At 42.0% G+C, this 17684-nt stretch overlaps 1 protein-coding gene across 1 annotated transcript in view; it reads left to right on the forward strand.

Annotated features, from left to right (window-relative positions):
• Nucleotides 1–17684, forward strand: part of LOC112434174 (uncharacterized) — a 100104-nt gene that overhangs the window by 29397 nt on the left and 53023 nt on the right. The gene's annotated exons all lie outside the window — the stretch shown is intronic.

A 17684-nucleotide genomic window follows, 5' to 3' on the forward strand; every position in this document is an offset into this window, starting at 1 on the left:
GTGAATAACGGGACTCACTGAACTCTGTGACACAGTGAAGATTACAGAGTTTAACTTCACCCTTTAAGACTGACCACAGAACCAAGTCCGCCAGAGCTTTTGTTATATTTTTACATGCTGTGGAGCCATTTGTGGGAGCATTTCAAGTTGCTATACATCAATACAACTGTTATAGCCCTAATTTTAATAATATGTGTGCATTAAGTCCATAGTAACTACATAAACTGCAAAAACAACCTCTGCTCATCCATCTCTGTGTGTATCAGGATACATTTGGTTCATAATACACAGAAAAATCAGAGTTATTACCTGTAATAAATGTGAAAGATTCCTGCAGTGATAACCAGGCAGGACTGAAACACATCCAAGCTGTCACCACGGTAACAGCACCGCCCATCCACAGGTGAGGGGAGGAGCAAAAAGAGGGACTTTGACCATTTTATACTAAAAACACTCAACTAATGTTTCTAATATGAAACAAATAAGCCCACATTAATGTGAGCGTTTATTAAATAATAATAATGATGATTTCCTCCTGATCTCATTTCCACAGCAGAGAAAACTGTGGTGTATATTGAGGTGGAGGGTGTGGTCTGTGGCTCAGGTGTAGAGTGAGGGTGGGGTGCACCACAGCAGCATGCTGGGACTGCTGAGGGTGGAGGAGGGAGTGATGATGACATCAGAGCTGCAGCACAGAGACCAGTGAACACACAGTCTGTTCATCTTTGCATAGATACAATATACAGCACAATATTGAATGACAGACACGCTGTGGGAGCTTCCACAGATACACTGACGTCAGCATCCAGAGTCCTCCTGCTGCTCCCCCCTCAGAGCCCCGTGATCAGCACCAACACATTCAGTTAGATGACAGAGTCCAGCTGCAGCTAGAATCAGCTCCCCTCTGTGAACAACAGCACAGCGTCAGTGTTTCACACTCAGTGAAAGGAGGAAACAGCAGAAGAACACCATGTGTGCTACGTTTCCCAGGACACACTACAAACTGCACAAATACAGAGCAGCACGTGGAAGGACCTGGAGCTGCATTTACAGAGCTGCAGACAGCGTGATGTCCTGTATGGACAGGTGGAAGGAAGCAAGTCCTCAGCTGGAACACTCGTGTTTGTCCACAGACAGGAAACACAGCAGGAAACTTCCTCACAGAAGTGCAGCTCATGGATAACACACTTTCTGTCAGTCAGAATGAGGCTGCAGCCAAACACAGAAAGGTGTTTTTGTCCAGATGAGCCCAGAGAAGAAACACGAGTGTTCACAGACATCAGAAGCTCAGAGAGGTGAAACATGAGGTTGGAGTCCTCGTCAGCATCCAGAAGAGCTGCTGTGAAACCCTGAGTACTCATGACAGACTCTGATGGCACAAACACATCATGATTCAAACAGAAAGACAAACATGGAGCTCCTGATCCTCCTGCATGAGAACAAGCTGACATGAGCGCTGTGTCTGAGAGTGTCTCCCTGTCACAGTGACAATAACACAGCTGCTGCTCACAGTCATTAAACTGACCTGAGGTCAGCTGTGCTCCTTACATATGAACCATGTGACCTCACATCAGTGCTGTGGATGACTGTAGTCATAGAAGAGTAGAGCTGTAGCAGGTGGTGTGAGGAGGAGGTGGTGTATTCTAGTTAACGCAGTACTGAAACACTCCAGCAGAGGGCGCTGTTAAGTCCTTATTGTAACACAGTTACTGTGTGCAGTTAGACTTCATACATAATCTGCACTTATTTCCATCAGACATGCTGTCAGTAAATGATTGGTTTCTATTGATTCTACTTCCTGTTGACTCGTTTGATGACAGTGAAACAATCACAGCTGATTGTGTGATGATGTAAACTGTCACTGTTACATTCAGTGTGTGTGACATAATGTTAGTGCAGGCTGATAACAGCCTGGTTCTGTTAGAAACACATGAACGTGTCCATAGATCAGTGTGTGTTTAACATGAGAGCTTCAGCCCTGCTGATGTGTTAAATAAAGACATGCAGGAAAACTGATGAGACTCTGAAATAACTCTTTATATTTATAATGTAACTCTGCATCAAAAGAACAACAAAGGATCCCAGACAGGTTTCTGTGAACAAAGACCATTCTGATGTTTCTGTGTTTCTAACACTTTGACATTATTAGTAAACAGACTGCAGTGAGCAGCATTTATAAAGAGCTTCTATATAAAGATATGACAGCTGTTTGACAAGTTTATCACTCTGTGTTTGGACCTGATCAGTCCAGCTGTTTACTTGAAACATGTTCATTTACCTGTTCTGTTATATTCATGTTCTTGTCTCTGTTGAAAACACATTTTAATGTCCCTCAGATTTTTCTCCCAGATGAATAAATATAAAAATGACACAAACTGACTGCAGCTACTTTTTGTCCTTTCTGTCAAAAACCTTCATGTGACTCATGAGAGACACGTTTCAGCTGTTTGTGACAGATCAGAGGCCAACAAGTCATTTATAACACTTTCCATCATTGTTTAAAGTTCTCAGTGTTTCTGTGTTGCTGCGTATAGGATCTCCCAGCATCATCACTGTGCTGTCCAATCATTGTGTGCGAGGTTACCCTTATAGTGCGATGTGTGTTTGCACAAAGAGAAGCATGTGTGTCAAATATAAATAAGCACAGAACAGAAACAGCTGCTCGTTTCTTCTGTTTAGAGTCAAGTTAGTGTTTTGTGTCTTTGTTTGAGGCCTGATGTCGAGCAGAGGTGTGTGTAACTGCACTGGTCTGTTATATGTGTGAAGTGTGTGCTTCTCTTCAGCATCATCTTTGTCACTGCTGATTCCTTTGTGTCATCATGTGTTGAGAAGAGAGAACAGTTATAACGGAGGAGCAAAAGGAAGCCCTGAAATCTGCATCAACAAGGAAGTGTTGGCTCACCAGTGATCCCAGCAGAGCCACTGGTTTGGCTCCAGTTGTTCTAGATTCAATGATGTTGTTGCTACAGAAACATGTCAGCATCTTTATTGAATTTAATATGAAGCAGAAATGGTGTCATTAGGAGAAGAAGAGGAGAACAAGTCCGGCGAGGAGGCAGCAGCTCTTAAAGATGAAACAGCAGCTCAGCCCTGAGCTCAGAGAGCTGCACATGAAAAAGCTCCTCAAGCAGATCCTGTCAGAGGTTTGTCATCAACAGGAGGAACTGTTCACATCATAGGATGAAGATGCTGTCAGCTGGATGAAGAAGGTTATTTAATGCAAACGTTCACACTGAAGTCAAATTGTTGTCGTGTTGAACAGATTCATGTACTGATCGTCTCCAGAATGTTAGAAGAGCTTCAATGAATCATTAGAAACAACTTACAGCTGCACAGCTGTGTCAAACACATCTGTGTGTCATTGTGGGATTGTTGTGTTTCTACATGTGACACACGTCTAAAACATGCACACAATCTGAACACAAACAGGGACTCATGTGTTCCCACAGCCAGATGCTGAGAGCCATTTCCTTGTAGTCCTGTGTCTACATACATGAACCATTAGATGTTATTGGAATGATTGTCAGCTCTGATAGTTTCATGTGTGTTTAGCTGGACGCTGTTTGATCCTCGACATGTTTAAAGGTGTCCAGTCCTGAGACACTGGGGCTGGAAACAGCTGTGATGTCATTGGACTGTCACACAGACAGAAGTGCATGAAGTGAGCAGCCGAGGAGCCGCTGATGTTTTGGATTCAACAGCATTTGAAAGGTCGACACAGACACATTTGCACACAGAAAGCTGAATCTGTCATATGCCACAGTGAACTCACTGTTCAGTGTTTTTCAGGAAGCTTCTTAACTGCCTCTGCTGCCAAACAAGCAGCTGATGTCCTTGAGAAGAAGCTGAAGAAGTCTTCAACAACAAATACAGGAAGTGGACTTTCAAATACTAGATTCACTTTAGACTCACAGAGAAATGACTCAACCAGCTGTGTTTGACTCTATGAAAGGTCAGTGTGTGTCTGCACACAGACTGTTGTGTTGGACTGTTATTCAGTTGTCTGCTGAATGTTTTCAAATGTCTGCATCTCAGCTGTGATGAGGCTGGGGGTCATGGGAGGCCACCGTAGCAGCCTCTTCAACATCATGACATCATCATAAATGCTGCTGGACTGTCTGATGGGCTGACGGTGAAAAAGCCGTCGGGAAGGAAACAGAAGACGTTTCAGAGGCTGCAGCAGATTTCTTTGATTCGGGGCCTTTTTCAGCTTTATTGGACAGAGCAGTGAAGATAAGTGACAGCAAAGCAGAGAGAAAGGGGGCGTGGCCCGGGTCAAAGCCAGGCCAGCTGCTCTCCACCTCGTGGTCACCTGCTCATCCTAGTGAGCTCCACCAGCAGCCCTTTCACACACTTTACACTGTCAAACACTGTGTGTGGACCTCAGCTAACAACAGGCTACATTTAAGTCTGGACTACATGCTTTTATATTGTTTTTATTCCATCAGCAGCTCAACATCATGAGCAGCTTTGACATAAAGACATCAAACTCAAGCTGACTTTAAACTACTTTTAATACAGGGGCTCAAAAACAACAACATCTTTATTATATATCAGGACAGAAAGTCATTTCATCTCAAAGGGAAACAGCTTTATTTGGAATAACCAGCACTATCAACTGGTTTGGGATCTCCACCAGTTTCATGTCTTTGCAGCTTCTCCAACAAAGTTCCTGTAAAATCAGCATGTTTGTCTTTATTGGTTTGATAGTGATTGATTATTCAGTCCCAATCTGCTGTCATCTAAAGAACAAAATGATGTTTCTATGAGTCACAAAGCTCCAGATGTTGTCGGCTTCACAAAGAAAACAAAGAACTTAAACACAAAGTGTTTGGAGCCAAAATGTTCCCAAGCTGCTCTTTTTGAAATGGCAGAGGTACAGTGGTGTCTAACAGCACACTGTGGAAGGCAAACATGTTATTGTTGGATGAAACTTCATGAATCCTTTGTAGATTTGAGCTGTTGGAGCCTTTCTTTTCTCTTCAGGTGTACAGATGCTGAGGAGGCAGGTGGAGCAGGTGGAGCTGTTGTGATGCTGGCAGAGGGTGTGTCTTAGTAACTCTGTGAGGCAGAACTGGATCCAACATTGTGGATGTGTTGATGTTGGAGCCATTAAGAGTCTCTGGCCACACTGTAGGATTTCCCTTTGATCCACTGTGGGGGCATTTTGGAGTCTGTCAGTGAAACTCTTCATGTTTGTGTTTGACTCCAGTTTATAGAAACAGAGAAATGTGTCATGCTTTTGTTCGGCCTCCACAAATACACACATTTGTTCATTGGTTGGACTTTTTGGAAGGAGACACATTGAAAACCATGTTAATAAGATCTTGTTGTTTCCTGTGGATCCGACACAGAGAGTGGACTTCAGACAGAAAGCGTGGAAGAGATTTTAGAGGCCGTGTGTGGCAACAGGAAGTTTCTGTGTGTTTGCTGATCTTACATGTGGAAAACAACACGTGATGTTTGTGAAGTTCTACAATGATCATTGTTCTCACAGCATTTTGAGTGGGAACAGTTCAAACTGGGAGTAGTGGGAGTTATTTACTGATTGAAACAAGCTGAATGTTTCTGTGACGATGAAGATCAGCAGCTCAGCTGATCAATGAACTGACATCTATCAGTCGTTTCATGAGATGAAGTCATCAGCAGACATTTGTTCTGACTGTGTGATGAATGTCAGAACGTCAGGGCTCTGCTTTAGTCACTGCTTGATGATCATTGGCTCATTGTTGAATCCAGGGGCCAGTCTGACCTCTGACCTTTGCTGCAGGTCTTCTGTGTTATCTGCACTTTCATGTCTGATCTTCTACTTGTAGTCCTGTGTCTATATATACAGTGGCTTTCAAAAGTATTCGGCCCCCTTGAACTTTCCCACATTTTGTCACATTACAGCCACAAACATGAATCAATGTTATTGGACTTCCAGGTGAAAGACCAACACAAAGTGGTGCACATGTGAGAAGTGGAACGAAAATCATACATGATTCCAAACATTTTTTACAAATAAATAACTGCAAAGTGGGGTGTTTGTAATTATTCAGCCCCCTGAGTCAACACTTTGTAGAACCAGCTTTTGCTGCAGTTCCAGCTGCCAGTCTTTTAGGGTCTGTCTCTGCCAGCTTTGCACATCTACAGACTGAAATCTTTGCCCATTCTTCTTTGCAAAACAGCTCCAGCTCAGTCAGATTAGATGGACAGCGTTTGTGAACAGCAGAAATTGAAATTGAAATTGCAGTGAAGTCAGCTAGAAACTTACAGTGACGTGGACATCATGCAAAGACTGCCAGACTCTGTAATACTGCAAATGATCAGTGACTCAGGTTAACACTAAACTTTAAACGGCACCTCTGTGTCTCTGTGTGCTGAACATCTAGGATTGAGTCAGGCTGCATCAGCTGAAGCTGTTATTTGTATATATCAGTATTTTTTTATTCAGGTGTGGGGAAAATACGTAAGACTGCAGTGAAGCGATGCACCAGATGAATCCCTGGCCAAAGGTATCGTACTCAAATCAGACTACTGATCCAGCCACATCAGCCTTTTGTGAGGTCTGTTTAAAGTAGACTAAAAGTGAACTGCAGGTTCCTGAGAGGTGGACTGTGAGCACAGAAACACATGTTCATACATACAGCTGCAGCAAACTTACATTAATTTTAAATAGATTTGTTACTCTGATGTCTGTCTCTGTGTTAGTCCTCTGACAGACTGGTGACCTGTCCAGGTGTGCTCTACCTACTACTGGGACAGGTTCCAGCCTCTGTAATAGAAATGTTCTGTTATTCTCATTTAAAGTGTTTAAGTGCTTATGCATATGCTTAGTTGTGACACTGTTACTGTTCAGTGAAAGTTGCTAAAACTAGATGAACTTACTTCAGCAGTTTGAGAAAACAACTCCCTTTACAGGTGCTGATAAGGCCAAGGGCACAAAACAGCACAACCATTGATGCGTTAGGTTTCATAGCGAGACACGTGAAGTGTGGTAGGATCAGTTTGTAACTTCCTCCCTCTTCCTTGGAAGGCGTAAAGGAGGAGGAGCACGACCTCTGTGGCAGCACTGACATGACTGAACTGTGATGTTTGATGTGTGTTGGCGCAGTAATAAATAGCTTGATCACAGCTCTTTCTGTGTTGCAGACTTTATTTAAAAAATTCCACGAAACCCCCCCCCCCCCCACTGTGAACCTGAATTGAATATTCAGAAGACATTTGTTTAAATAGTTCTACAAATCTGAGCTGTTGGTGTGTCCTTGGATTGTGTGGTAATAATATTAGAGCCTGCAATCTTTCTTACTGGATCTCTACTATGAGTCATGTTACCTGAGATTAGTTCTATGTTTACCTGTCAGCCTGGACGAATGTGCTGTGTGAAGAATGTAAATGACATCAGATCTGAACTGCCTGTTCATATTTAATTGTAATATGAACCAATGATTTTCTGATTGATTGCTGATATATACAGTGGGGCAAAAAAGTATTTAGTCAGCCACCGATTGTCATCATTTTAGGTGGGGGAACTTGCACAGAGATCAGTAATTTGCACCAGAGGTACACTTCAACTGTGAGAGACAGAATGTGAAAAAAAAATCCATGAATCCACATGGTAGGATTTGTAAAGAATTTATTGGTAAATCAGGGTGGAAAATAAGTATTTGGTCAATAACAAAAATACAACTCAATACTTTGTAACATAACCTTTGTTGGCAATAACAGAGGTCAAACGTTTACTATAGGTCTTTACCAGGTTTGCACACACAGTAGCTGGTATTTTGGCCCATTCCTCCATGCAGATCTTCTCGAGAGCAGTGATGTTTTGGGGCTGTCGCCGAGCAACACGGACTTTCAACTCCCGCCACAGATTTTCTATGGGGTTGAGGTCTGGAGACTGGCTAGGCCACTCCAGGACTTTCAAATGCTTCTTACGGAGCCACTCCTTTGTTGCCCGGGCGGTGTGTTTTGGATCATTGTCATGTTGGAAGACCCAGCCTCGTTTCATCTTCAAAGTTCTCACTGATGGAAGGAGGTTTTGGCTCAAAATCTCACGATACATGGCCCCATTCATTCTGTCCTTAACACGGATCAGTCGTCCTGTCCCCTTGGCAGAAAAACAGCCCCATAGCATGATGTTTCCACCCCCATGCTTCACAGTAGGTATGGTGTTCTTGGGATGCAACTCAGTATTCTTCGTCCTCCAAACACGACGAGTTGAGTTTATACCAAAAAGTTCTACTTTGGTTTCATCTGACCACATGACATTCTCCCAATCCTCTGCTGTATCATCCATGTGCTCTCTGGCAAACTTCAGACAGGCCTGGACATGCACTGGCTTCAGCAGCGGAACCTCTGGACACAATCGGTCTCTATACAGTCCATTCTCTTTTGAGCTGCTTTTAAGCATCTTGTAATCGTCGTTCCAACACAGTGTGTTTGTTTTGATTCGTAGACCTCGAAAATGGTGCCGCGCTCCCACAATGCATTGCGGCGTGACGTCAACTCCAAAGCCCTATAGAACATGTTCTTTTTCATTGTCAAAATTATCAGGAATAAAGAAGAAAACTGATTCAAAACCTGTGGAACCTGCCAAAAAACAAGTTTTACTGCAAAGGATTTCTAGATGTGAAGGTTTTGTGGCTTTTTTCAGTTTCTAAAACAAACTCATTTGTACAGAAGGATATGAGGATGTATATGTCCGGTGGTGGGTTTTTTTCTTCTTGATTTAATGTATTCATTTATCTCTTCACTTAATCTTTCTTTATGTTTTTTTTTTTTTGATTTGGCATGAGCGATTTCCGGTCCTCACTCCAAGCCAGTTGGTGGCGGTAATGCACCACATGTTCTATCACAGCTGCGTCCGAGAGGACAGGAAACGTCTGTATGCGTCTGCAAACCAGGTAACTACACTCAGCTGAGCCTCTCTGCTAGTCGTTATTAGTTGGAGGGTTTTGCGTCACTTTCTCTCGGCTTGATAAAGGGCTGTATAGAAATCTCTGGTACGTAACACGTAACGTCATTTTTAGGGAGCGTCGCAGAGAAGTGAGGCTGTTTCTTTGTTTTTGTCGAGTTTTGATTGAAGACATGTTTCCAGTCCGTTTTTTACTCGTTTGTTTTTTCATTAATAACTTTACATTATCACAGAGAACAAGAAGGCGCTTTGTTTGTCACATTCACCTTATGTCTGTGAAGGTTCTCAGTCATCCAGGTCATCGTAGTCAAAGGAGCTTGCAAAGAAAAGCGTCTGGGCTTCTTTAAGTTACTTGAAGACGTTTCACCTCTCATCCGAGAAGCTTCTTCAGTTCTAAGGTCAAATGGTGGAGAGTCCCAGATATAAACCTAGTGGGAGTGACCCCCCACAGAGGGACAAAAGGACCCCCTGATGATCCTCTAGTCGCCTGAGCCAAGGTGTGAAACTGGGTGTGGGTCCCAATCAGCCAGTTTCGGGTGTGTTCATTGTGAAACCTGGCCCCACCTTATCATGCGAATTCCTGAGGTCAGATGGCCCAGGATGTGAGTGGGCGTTAAGGCGTCTGGGAAGGATCTCAAAACTGGATTATAGATGGCAGAGAGTTGGTGTCGTAAACCCCGCCTCTGTTCAAAGATGGTCGCTCACAGTGGACATAGATGCTTCTTTCACTCCTCTTTCAAACCATCTGTCCTCTCTGTCCAAAATGTGAACATTAGCATCCTCGAAAGAGTGTCCTTTATCCTTAAGATGCAGATGGACTGCTGAGTCTTGTCCTGTGGAGGTGGCTCTTCTATGTTGTGCCATGCGCTTGTGAAGTGGCAGCCACTTGGCAGCCACAGTGATAAATGGCTGAGATGGCTGCAGCTGTACGTGTGAGGTACCTACATGTTTCAAGATGAATTTGCAGAGATGTCATGTTTGGTGCTTACAGACATCACACTGCATTTTGTGATTTCGTAGCTATTGTTGTGATATTTTGGAGCTTCCCATGATCACCGTGACAGTCATTCATTTTAACATAACCTTTCTATTCCTTTCAGGGATCCTCATTTTTTTGGTGAGGAAGATCAGCAGCTGTGTCGACAGGCAACAGGTAACGGCATGCTTTTCTGTTAGTACTGTAGACCTTGGTCTGGTGCTCTTTTTTAGTTTAACACAGTATTTTCATTTGCCGAAGTGTAAAAAGCTTGTTCCAGGAGAAACAAACTTTAGTGAGTTCTGCAAAATGATTCCCACCATTGCACACTCTGTCAGCCTCCAGTGTGCCCTTTTTTTGTCCTTTAACTGAAGAAAGTCGGTAGTCAGAACATATGAGATAAGTGAGATCCTCATTTTGCCTGCTTATTTCAAGATACAACATTTTCACAAACTGCTGTAGGATAACCTTGCTATTTGTCTTTTCCAACACTTCTACATTCATCCATATTTCCTTGTCTGCTTCTTTCCAGGTGAAAAGTACCTGAAATGGGTGAAAGATTTTGTTTCCAAAAACAAAAGCATGTGCGTTCACCTGAAGAAGCCAAGTGGTGCTGACCTGTGGATAGAAGAGCTTGAGAACACCAAATACAACGGGGATGATGATGAAGTTAACGCCTGGGGAAAATTCTACCTTCCCGAGATTGTAAAAATGCAGGTTATTGGTGTGGTAAAGGGCACCTCATGTCCATGTGACGAGCTTGTGCTGATGACGTGTGAGGACAAAAAGCTGTACGGCTATGACGGAGAGGAGCTGCATCTGGTGGCTTCCAGTTTCCTGGAACTATGTGACAAAACGATAGAGTATCCAGCATCCAAGCGCTACTACAATGGAGAGGCCTTCAAAGATATGGTGAGAAGTTAGACTGCTAAGAATAAGACTGGGGATGCCTAGTGTTAGAGATCAATCACCTGAGCTTTTCTTTGTATTGTTGTGTGTTCTGTTTAGACTGAGGAGGACTGGAAAAAAGTTAAGATGAGTGATGTGGGGAGGAAACTGCAGGAAGAACATAAAAAGCTGGTAAATGAAACCCAGTCAGCGTTCGTAAGCCTCATATCATAGGTGGGTATTGGAGCTGAGTATCATCACTGATTTCTAGAACCTGTTCAATTCCAATTCACAAGGTCCCAATTAGATTCCATTTAATTCTTACTCAGAGAGTCAGAAACATTATAATTCTGATCATTTATCAGTACTGACACTTGTGAAACTTCATCAGAGGTGTGAGCATCACAGCAGATGCTTTTGTGTCAAAGTAACTGAGGATAAAACACAAAACCATGAAGGAGATTTTCCTGGCCTAGCTTTTTACAGTAGATAACCTTAAAAATATTATTCTGCAGTAGAACAAAAGCAGACGAGAACCACGACTCAACAAATGTACATTGGCTGATGCTGCTGAAGTGATTCAGAGGTTTTAATAAGAGGTTTTAATAGAGACACAGCAGAGCATTTTGCAGTTTCACTTAATTTGAAAAAAATAAATAAAATTTGGTATTGAACAGCAGAAATGAGGCTGTCTTGTCGGAAGTCATTAAAAAAATGGCTGTAAACAACGGTAGACTGCTTCATAACAAGCAAGCGAATAATGCCAAAAACAGAGATTTGAGATGGGAAACGGTGTTCTTAAAGTACACTGAGAGAGGCAGAGAGCTGTGCTGTGTTGTTTTTCTGTGTGTGTTTTAATGGTGGTGGAAGCAAACCAGCAAAAGTAAGAGGGAATTCATGACAATGTTTATGTCAAGCGAAATGTGTCTTCTTTTGCTGCTGGTTTGGTTAGAGAGAGACAAAACGTGCAGCTTCAGGATCTGAGCAGCTTTCAGCACCAACGGCATCACAGCTCAGACTTGGATTCAGGATTAAGCCCTTTATGTTTGACTGTAGTGATTGTAGCTCTGTCCTTGTTATTAATCGCTTTAGTCAAACACAGCTATTGTTTGCTGGGATGTGTATATACTTGACAGTTTGTATCTCAGAGTTATCAAAGACACTGTGGATAATCATCAAGAGATTGTTGTCCTCTTAATAATGACCTATTTGATTGTTTGTTTTTTCTTCTTCTTACAGATTCTGGTATTTGGCCAAAAGAGAGCTTCACAATTCTTGGCTTCACCTGTGGTAGAAAAATGACTAAAGTTATGCAACACTCTCTAAAATTAAAGCTATGCAACGCTTTAACATGAATGGCGAAGGAGTGCATCTCTTTCACTGTCTCTTCCTGTCCTCTTCTCAGTCTTTGTTGTGGCACCTCTGCTATGTGTTATAGAAAGCACTTGGAATCATGTTCAATACAAAAACACCAAACTCGTGGGATTGCCCTAGCAAGCAGTTGGTAAAAACTAATTAAAACTGATATATATCAGCTTCACTTTCTAGCTGCAAAAGCACGTTTCTGCAAAAGCATGCAGTTTCCTGTCAGCACTTTTTGGCACAGAGTGTACTCAGAGTTAGGCCTTTCTTATATAAAGCAATATAATCAGCATATAAACATTTAAGATGATAAATTTAAAGCTCAACAGTAACTGCTATAAATATTATAACTACACATGTAGTGCTTTTGCTTAAGTAAATTATAGTTGGGATCATAATAAGAAAACGTGTTTTTATTTTCTGTGTACCCTGGGTACAGACCAGTATAAATATGGGATTCTTCCCAATAAATGCTGTCTGATAATGCTTCACATTGCATTAAACACTAGATATGTAAGCAAACAAACAAAAACCCATAGAAGCCAGTTTTAATTATTAAATGTGACAATTACATGGAGATGGAAAGTAAACATGCTTATACACGTCTCTGTGATTACAGAAAATCCACACAGATGCTGTCAGAGCAGAGAATCTTTGATTTATCAGAATGATGAATGCAAATGATTTCATGAAATCTCACTCTTGTTCTGGGTTGTAAAATTCACCTGTCCAGTTAAACCGAATCCTTTGCAACACGGTTCTAAGAACCCTACCAACCTCATCCTCAGCTCTCTGCCTGTTGTCCTTTTCAGCTGAGTATTCATCCACATGTGTTTCAACTTCTCTCTCATTTTCAAGCAAATTGCTCAGGCTCTCAGCTTCAGCACAGTTACCATATGGCCACTCTCTGAGGTCTTCTGTGTTCAAGCCAAACAAATTCTTACATGATCTGCAAGGCTTCATTCTGGCACCATCACGGAGACAAAAAGCCTCACACCTGATATTTCCAGGTACTTCAATTGTTCCATCAAAGTAATCTTTCTGGACTGTGTTTGGATAATAGGTCATCACCGCACCAGATACATATTTATGCCATTTGCTAAGACAGGAGGCAGCAATCATAATTTTCCCAGCGTTAGGACCTTTGGTGGACATGGAGACTCCGCAGTACCTTTCTGATTTGTTGGTTTGGGATTTTTGAGAAATGCAGATGGTGGACGAGACGAAAGCTGTTTTTTTATTATTCTCTTCTAAGTCCAAGTCTGTGAGGAGATCTTGCAGACTCTGCTTTATTTGCTCTTCATTCTCTGAGTTATTTTGCAGGACGATCTGAAAACAGTTACAGATCTGGTCAAAGTGTTGCACCTGATTATATAGTTGTTTTTCATAGAAAGTTGATCAACATGTTTGTTTCGCTGCTTGACTTATTTAACTATGCAGGACCATTGGATGCTTTTGATTTAGACATTTTAAGATAGGGGGTGAAACAAGTCACAAAAATCTATTTAATTTTAAATCAATAAGCAAAAATCCATCTTTGTTCTCACTAATTTATAATTAAATTTGCTAATTGACCTTTTTTTTTCTATTTTGCTATGCCGGGCTGTCAAAACACGCTGAATTTAGAGTCTTTGAGCTTAACAGATCCAGCAGCTACACAGTGACAGCATCATATACGCCTTGAAGACTGTAAGCATCTCCAATAATGAGTCTGTTAGACATTATTTAGAACTAACAAATTCTGAAGCAAGTCTCCAGCTCTCCTGCAGTCTCTGTGTTTGGTGGAGAAGTATAGCTAGAAGCATATGTTGAAGTATAAGCTACAGTATGGATTTTCTTTGGATTTCTCAGTAAAAAAGCACTTTGCATTATACTTTCCTAAAAACTGGAAGTTTGTCAGATTGACTGAAAATGTGAGAAGAGTTATCTTACCATGTCGAGCACACAGGAGAAGGGACTTCGCCTGGGAAGCTGAGTCGAATACAACTTAAAAGGCCTGGGATATCTTCTCATTAAAGAACCCAAAACAAAAGGATTAGGGAAGATTTCTTCTGGAGAAAAGGGGATGTTGTTGATTTTGCCCAGAAACAACATGCTGTGAAGGATCTGTTGAGTGAAAACATATTTGCTTATTGTTAGTAGTGATAAACAGGACTGTCTTAAAAGTGTCAAAGGTAACACACCTCATCCACCAAGTGTTGACTTCCCGGAGTCCTGTAAGAGCCCCGAACCATCCTCTTGGTAATCTTGTAGGCATTAGTTTTGAACCTCCTTTGAGAAATTGTTGTCTTCTAAAATGATAATGATCGAGCAGTTAGGGATTTAAAGACACAGGAGATCTGATAACTTTGGCTACAGCAGAGTCTGCAGACATACCTATTTTGCTCTTGGTCGGCCTATTTTAAACATGAGAGAAAACATAGTTAGTGAAATGTTGATAACATACAATGACTATCATTGGTGGCTGAAAAGATGCCAGGTAACATGATTATTGTTATGTGTTGCCTTGAATTCGGCTATGCTGTCTGTTAGACAGTTGTTTTTCTTTATTGTTGTTTTTGTATTGTTTGTAGCGAACGCTACTGGAATGTATAGATTAAGCTACGTAGCCAAGATAATTAATAATTTAACTGTTGTACATTGGTTGATGATGATTTGCATTGTTACATAGGCTTGCAGAAAAATATATTTGTTTACCGGTAAACTGAATCGAACTTGATGTGCTAATGGACGTTTTTCTGACCTACAGGTCAGGTTTTGTTCCCTCCCTTTGAATTAATCTTCTTCATATTGAAGTGGCGAGCCGGTAGGACCATTCTTTGTTTCCCCTCTTTCCCCCACTTAGCCGTCTTTGGATTACGGACATATTTCCCCATTTGTATGAAGCTGGACTCTAAGGAGGAATACCTTAAAAGTGAACTTTAAAAAGAAGAGGACCAAAAAGGACTTTTGCACAGAAAAATCACAGCATTGATTTATTATTTAATTGTGGGCATTTATGTTGTGTGTTGTGTTAATTATTTTGTTCCATTTCCCCTTTCCTCCATTTATTCAATATATTTTTGGTACAAGATATTGCAGTCTTTGGTCTCATCATTCACACCATCTAGGCTCCATAAAGAACTATTTCTTCTGCGTGTCAGTCAGTAAACTCATCCATTGAAATAAACTAGTCCTTAAATAACTTTGAGTTACACAGTGGCAAATGTAATAGAGAAAGACACAGGGCCACCTGAAATCTGTCGTCCTATCTGATTCAAAACCAACATGTAGGAGAATCTGGAATCTTTGATTTTGAGTTAAAAATAAAATATGGATAAAATGCAGAAATGTTTTTACTAACATGTACTAACAGAGACTTGGAGGAGAGAGACCTAATGTTTAATAATCCACATTTCACTGTTTTACTCTTTGGTTCAGATGTGGATACTGTATTGTTCTTTCTTTGTGATTGTTTATGTTTAAGTTGTTTGTTGCTGGTTTTTAGTTTGTTTTTTGTCTGTTTGGAAGCTGACACAGTCTCTATGGAGATGGGTTTTTGGGGGGGTAGCAGGAGGAGAGAAGCTGCAGAGAGGCGTGTAAGACTGCAACTCTGCTTCCTGGTCCCAACTCTGGATAGTCATATTTTGGGGGGTTTAATAAACTACTACTGCATGATGTAAAGCTGAAGTATTACACAGCTTTATGAACCTCCTGTTATCCTGGTAGACGAGTACAGCAATAAATCTTTTACTTGAACATCTTCTGGCTCCAATAAGCTTTGAAATGTGACCATGAAGTCAGAGACACACTGACTGAAACCCACAGCTGTGACTGTGGATCACATCCACACACAGTGTAGCTGCTGTCTCTGTGTGAGGTCTGTGTATATATGTATATACACTGAACAAAAATATAAACGCAACACCTTTGTTTTTGCTCCCATTCCCCATGGGATGGACGTAGAGATCTAAAATTCATTCCAGATACACAATATAACCATCCCTCCCAAACAGTGGTCACAAATCAGTCCAAATGTGTGGTAGTGGGCACATCTGCCATATTGAGATAATCCATCCCACCTCACAGGTGTGCCACATCAGGATGCTGGTCTGACATCATGAGTAGTGCACAGGTGTACCTCAGACTGCCCACAACAAAAGGCCACCCTGGAATGTGCAGTTTTTTGCGCTATTGGGGGTCTGGGGACCCAGAACCGGTCAGTATCTGGTGTGACCACCATTTGCCTCATGCAGTGCAACACATCGTCGCATGGAGTCTATCAGATTGTCAATTGTGGCCTGTGGAATGTTGGTCCACTCCACTTCAATGGCTGTGCGAGGTTGTTGGATATTCGTGGGAACTGGTACACGCTGTCGTATACGCCGGTCAAGCACATCCCGAACATGCTCAATGGGTGACATGTCCGGTGAGTATGCTGGCCATGCAAGAACTGGGACATTCTCAGCTGCCATCTGCCCTGAACAATGTGAACCATGATTCATCCGTGAAGCGCACACCTCTCCAACGTGCCAGACGCCATCGAATGTGAGCATTTGCCCACACAAGTCTGTTACGGCGACGAGCTGGAGTCAGGTCAAGACCCCGATGAGGACGACGGGCATGCAGTTGAGCGTCCCTGAGACGGTTTCTGACAGTTTGTGCAGAAATTGTTTGGTTGTGCAAACCAATTGTTCCAGCAGCTGTCTGGGTGGCTGGTCTCAGACGATCTTGGAGGTGAACCTGCTGGATGTGGAGGTCCTGGGCTGGTGTGGTTACACGAGGTCTGCGGTTGTGAGGCCGGTTGGATGTGCTGCCATATTCTCTGAAACGCCTGTGGAGACGGCTTATGGTTGAGAAATGAACATTCAATGCACGGGCGACAGATCTGGTTGACATTCCTGCTGTCAGCATGCCAATTGCACGCTCCCTCATTGCTTGTGGCATCTGTGGCATTTTGCTGTGAGACAAAACTGCACATTCCAGGGTGGCCTTTTGTTGTGGGCAGTCTGAGGTACACCTGTGCACTACTCATGATGTCAGATCAGCATCCTGATGTGGCACACCTGTGAGGTGGGATGGATTATCTCAATATAGCAGATGTGCCCACTACCACACATTTGGACTGATTTGTGACCACTGTTTGGGAGGGATGGTTATATTGTGTATCTGGAATGAATTTTAGGTCTCTACGTCCATCCCATGGGGAATGGGAGCAGTAACAAAGGTGTTGCGTTTATATTTTTGTTCAGTGTATTTATGCTTATATTCATATTCTCTTATTCCCCTTTATTTGATATCCTAATTCTGTGCTGTGTAAAAATTTGTCGGTGTTCTGCTGCTACAAACTGGATTCCCTGGAGGATAAACATGAGGGATTCATAAAGTTCTATCTCTCTGTTAAAATCCCCCAAAATAAATGAAATGTGAATTTCAGGCAGACATGTTTTTAAAAGAGTCACTTTAGAATAGAATAGAATAGAATTCAACTTTATTGTCATTGCACATGCACAGGTACAGGGCAACGAAATGCAGTTTGCATCCATCCAGAAGTGCTTTAGTGATATAGATATATTACAA

This window comes from Maylandia zebra, unplaced genomic scaffold (genome assembly GCF_041146795.1).
Source record: "Maylandia zebra isolate NMK-2024a unplaced genomic scaffold, Mzebra_GT3a scaffold11, whole genome shotgun sequence".
Lineage (NCBI taxonomy): Eukaryota > Metazoa > Chordata > Actinopteri > Cichliformes > Cichlidae > Maylandia > Maylandia zebra.